The sequence below is a fragment of the Tupaia chinensis genome, unplaced genomic scaffold, assembly GCF_000334495.1.
Source record: "Tupaia chinensis unplaced genomic scaffold, TupChi_1.0 Scaffold149448_1, whole genome shotgun sequence".
Lineage (NCBI taxonomy): Eukaryota > Metazoa > Chordata > Mammalia > Scandentia > Tupaiidae > Tupaia > Tupaia belangeri.
The window spans coordinates 1,106,169-1,111,449 of record NW_006209292.1 but is presented as its reverse complement, the minus strand read 5'-3'; the positions used below and the strand labels follow the sequence as shown (position 1 = coordinate 1,111,449).

Genomic DNA, 5,281 nt, shown 5'->3' with positions numbered 1-5,281 from the left:
CATAATCGTAACAGAGTAAAATTCCATTACCTGGTAGAGAATAGCATGCTTAAATGTCTAACACTTAGAATCTTAACCTTTTATTTTTTGAGAATATTGGTTGATTCATTTAAAATTCACCCAGAACCAATCTTACATCCTGGTTATCAGTCAGTATCTCAGTTCTTGCATTAAGCATAAAGATAACCATAGTGTCATAAATTTTGTTCACTTAAAAAAATGAAATGTTGGTTATGTCTCTGTTCCACTCTGTTTTCTCCCCAAGAGCTCATTTAAAAATTGTTAATCACACTATTTCTTTTAGTCCTACAGGATCACATGTTGAATGGTGTAAACAGCTTATAGCTGCTACAATTTCTAGTCAGATTTCAGGGTCAGTGACATCAGAAACTGTATCCCGTGATTACAAGGTAAGTGGCATTGAGTGTTTAATTCGTTTCTACTATGCTAAATCTCCACAAAGCTTTGCGGTTTTAATTCAAGTGAGCTTTGGCTCTTGGTGGTCGACTGCCATTTGCTTGGAAATAAGGATCCATTGGTCTATGTTGTTAAATCTGAAACTTAGAAATTGTGCCAGTACTAGTGGATGTGGCCATGGCTTTGTAATAAAAAAGAAATGTCATCTTGAAATTATGATCATTCTTTTAAACATCAGGTTCTGTTTTTTTATAACAAATGTGTATATTTTCATAGTTCATCATTTGAATTTCAGAAATCATCTTGATGTACAGTATTTCCCTAACTTCACAATTTGCTTCTGTACTTAGGTATTAGCTATGAGTATTGTTAACATGTGATACTAGAATCCAAAAACATTTGCAAAGCCTCAAAAGAGTTGTGTGGGCAGCCTCAGTTTTCAGTTCTTACTGAAGTAATAAGTCTCTTGTTTATTTTAAAAGTTGAGTTCTGGGGTCAGCCCCATAGTTTAGTTATTAAGGGTGTTGGATCCCACATGGTTGACCGAAATTCGCGTCCTGGTGCTGACTACTTGAGAAACATTCTAGGGGTGGTGGTGGTGGTGGTGGTGGTGGTGGTGTGTGTGTGTGTGTGTGTGTGTGTGTGTGTGTGTGTGTTGAGGTACATATGTACCTGTCCAGAATCCTGACAGGATGAAGAAATGGAAGAGCAGGGACTGTAGCAAGACTATACCCCATGGATGGGGGGGATGCTTTTTCCCTCCTTTCCTTCCCTCCCTCTCTCTTTCTCTCTGGTGAATGGCTTATTCTTTCCGGTGATTGAAGAAAAGAAGTAGGTACTCTGCTTATTCTAAAATTAAGAGTGAGAAACTCCTTGTCAGTAGAGACTGGGACTCCTACCTACCACTGGTTTCCCAGCATGATCCTGAAGCATAATAGGTGCTCAATAAATACTTACTGAATCGATTAACAAACCAAACAAAAATCACTTTTGTCTTTGTTAAGGCTAACATTTAACTTGTTTTAACAGCATTAAAATCTTGACAGGTGCATTCAGTGAAGCCACGTTTATATTTCCATAGTAGTGCTTACTTGAATTGAGGTTTCAGTTGATTATAGTTATTTTTGCCCACTAGTAAGAGGTAGTTGATTTTTCCCAAATATGTGAGAAATATGCTTTATATCCTGGGCTACCATTACTAATAGTTTAAGAAAATCACAGTACTTTCCAGAAAACAAATCTTACAAACACAAATTCAAGAACTACAATAAGATTCCTAAGTAATTCTTAACAGTTGCTCCTTATTCAGGGGTCTTAGCTTCATTTCCTGTTTCACTCAAAGCAAGTGCACAAACTGATCCTAGAGGCTGTGTAACTGAGATCCCACTGTAGTGCTGTCTCTTACTTTGTCCACTCTGGCGGACACCCTCCATTGTGCCTGCTGAAGGAAGGCGGAGCTGTAGCTTAGTAGAAATCGGATAATGCATTAGCTAGAAGAGTGACAGCATATCCCATGATAACTTCACCTACTTTCTATTTTTCATGTTTGTCCACAATAGAGCAGCTGGGGTCCTGGTCCTCCAAATCTGGCTGGCAAGGGGTAGATGGATTTGCTGCCATCACTAATGCCTGAGCATCTGTGTCTCCCTCTGGTTCCAGTTGCCTTTTTGCCCACACCTGAGTTGAGAAACTACCTATTGAGGGACCAGCAGTTAGCGTAATGGCTATGTCGCTGGGCTTCCATGTAGTTGACCGCAGTTCGCGTCCCGGTCCTGGTCCCGGTGGCTTAAAACTCACGCCAGGTGCGTGTCTGTGCGTGCCCAAGATCCCAAGAGGAGAATGGAAGGGATTGCGGGCGTGGCCATCCTCCCGGGGGGTGATTTCTTGCTTTCTGTCTCTCTGTCTCTCTCTGTCTGTCTGGTGAGCGCACGCGCCCTATAGCAAAAACCTCTCCAAAAAAAGAAAAAAGAAAAAAGAAACTACCTATTGAGTGGAGCAGCTCAAGATCCCATGTTAGCAAAAACTAGCTCTCAGGCCTTGGGGTGATTATCTTTCTGGACAGCTACATGTTATCTGTAATGTTTTCATCATGCTTGAATAGTCTGTGTGAGTTCTATAAAAGATTGAGTGTGACTGTGGCATAGCTTTCTAACATTTACATTAATAGTTCAGACTGAATCTATACCTTAATAGGAAGCAACTTAGATTTTAAATATTTTTTTAGTCTATTTAAAATTTTGTGTAACAGAATTAGCTCCTGTTGGAATGGTTTAACAAATGGTATTCAGAAGAAAATGAAGATTTTCTGTATTTAGGAAATTAAATTTTAAGCCCCTACATCAAATCATAGTTAAAGCCTTTGATGAATCATTGTAAGAGCATGTTTTATAACTGCCTTTGTTAATTTTGCCTTTCAGGCACATCTGCAAAGTTGGTGTTAAATTTATAATTCAGAAGTTGGTATGGCTTCTTCAATGAGAAAGTTTAAAAAAAATACTAAAAGCATAAAATACTTCCTTTTTTGTCTTTTTTGTCTTGTTAATAGGATGCAAGTACTGTCATGACAAATATACAGAAATATGCAGATCAATATAAAACAGTAATTTAATTTAAATGAAGGGAAATCTCTTTAAATGTTATGACAGCATACTCCCAAGAAGTGTCTTTTCTTCAGTTAATTATACATTTCAATAAAATAAAGGGTAATGGATTAAGTGGAAGCTAGCTTGTGAATTTTTCTTAAAAATTCCAACTCTATTAATTTATGCCCGTTAGACACTGTGACTAAGATTCCTAAGTAAGGGCAAAAGAGATAGTTAGTTACCTTTTTGCCTTGAACAATCCAGAGAACAATGGTTTCTACAGACACAGCAGGCAGACCTCTGGACTGCTGATCTAGAGTGCCATGTGTTCGATTGCAGTCTCACATTGTGCTAACTGCTCATCATCAGGATGACAGTTGTGGTTTAATACCATGACACATCTCAGTGTGTTACAGAAATGCTTAGATTACTGTTGCTTTTCCTTGTTGGTTTTTAAATACATATATTTTTATTTATTCGTTTTTAGAGAGAAGTATTTGCTATAGGGCATGTGTGCTCACCAGAGAGAGAGACACAGAAAGACAGCGAGACAGCGAGAAATCACTCCCCAGGGAGGATGGCTATACTGCAATCCCTTCTCCACTCTCCTCTCGGGATTTTGGGTGTGTACACACACGTGCCCAGTGTGAGTTTCAAGCTGCTGAGCCCAGGACTTGAACAGCGGTCAACTTCGTGGGAGTCCAGTGATGTAACCATTATACCATCTGCTGGTCCCCAATACATATATATTTTTAAAGCCAGGTATACTTACACATGTAAAGGCAAGTTTTCCTAGGAGACATTCACGAGAAGTAGCCTGGGGTGCACTGGGTCACATGAGGCTCTCCCCATGGAAGCTCTGGGTCAGACTGAAGGAAGGAATATTTCCGAGAGTCGTCTAACTCCATGATAGCAGCCTAGTTCCTGCAGCACCAATAGTAATTGGGTACACTGAAAATGGTGACCACATCTCAAACATGACACCAAGTGCATCTTTCCTTCACAAGCTGGTAAGCATGAGAAACCAGTGAGGCCACTGGCATGGTTGAATATTTCAGAAATGTCCTGTCCAAACATGTAGCCAGGGTCATGTGGAGAGGTGTCCCACTTGCCCCAGGCATCGGAGTCTGACCACAGCAGATCACACCTTGGGTCCTCATGTGGAAGAACGTCCTGAAAATGATCCAGGGCTCTTCTGTGATCTAATGTGACTATGGATGGAGAAAGGCCTCTATGGAGGTAGAATACTTGTCCATTCCCTAAAGCTGTAAGTGGAAGGTAGTCTGACAGATCTCTGAAGTGTTTCCAAACATTCGTATTTCCTGCTTCAGCAGACATTCCTCATAAAAGCCATACATTTGGGTGATTTGTCGACTTTCATGGTTTCTTCTCAATATTGTGTAGTGTTCTGGGTAATGCATTTTTAATGCTACAAGAAGAATCTGTCTTCACTGAGTAATAATCTCTGTGTACATAGTCACCAATGAAAAGAGAGTTTGAGTCTGGTGATTTCCCACTGATTCTAATGAGCTCCTTAAGATCATGGATTCACTGTGCACATCTCTGAGGATGGTAACAGGACGACAAATGTCTTGTACATTTGACACTTCCTGTTAAAATGTCCTTAGTCTTCAGGGCCAATAGGTGGCATAGTGGTTAAGGTGCTGGACTCCCACATGGCTGGCTGAGGTTCAAGTCCCAGACCTGGCAGCTTGAAACTCATGCTGGGTGCATGTGCATGTGTGCCCAAAATCCCAGGAGGAGAATGGAGAAGGGATTGCAGCATGGCCAACCCCTCTGGGGTGTGTATCTTACTTTCCTCCTCATTGTCTCTCTGGTGAGTATATGCACCCCTATGGCAAAAACCTTTAAAACATTTTTTCCTTAGTCTTCTCACACAGTGTATGCACCTGGTCCTTGGTGAGGTGCTCCACTCATTGGTCTCGCTCCTTGGTGAAGGCCTTGTTGTCCACAGTGGCCCTGGTTCTGGCCCTGGCAGGAAAGGAAGTGCCAGAAAGGGAGGGCAGCTGTAGCCCTTCCCGAGCCCAGCCATGGTGAGCTCTGGGACCCCAGCTGCTCTTCCGGCATGCAGGCATGCCTGGGAATTGCTGAGGGTGGGACAAGCAGGTGGGCAGCAGCGTGGGTCCTGGGCACCACTCCTGCCAGCCACAGCTACCTGCTGCCTCTTGCCTCAGCCACTCCCAGCCTCTCATGCTCCCCTCCAAAAGCACACTATATTTCTAAACCATAAGGATCATGTTATTTGGTATTTAAAAGGTAGT

The 5,281-nt window shown here is 41.7% G+C and overlaps 1 protein-coding gene and 1 pseudogene across 3 annotated transcripts in view; one reads left to right on the top strand and one right to left on the bottom strand.

The window, feature by feature from the left end:
• The first annotated feature begins 283 nt into the window (after positions 1-283).
• MTMR1 (myotubularin related protein 1) overlaps positions 284-5,281 on the top strand; it is a 66,543-nt gene continuing 61,545 nt past the window's right edge. For 2 of the 3 annotated variants that reach the window (XM_006171198.3, XM_014585272.2), the window contains exon 1: positions 286-410. The gene's annotated coding sequence lies outside the window, so the exon portion shown is untranslated. Of the gene's footprint in view, positions 411-5,281 lie in introns of all 3 variants that reach the window. The other variant, XM_006171197.3, reaches the window with a different exon arrangement.
• The window catches only part of LOC102502846 (serine/threonine-protein phosphatase 2A catalytic subunit beta isoform pseudogene), a 5,039-nt pseudogene continuing 3,470 nt past the window's right edge, over positions 3,713-5,281 (bottom strand).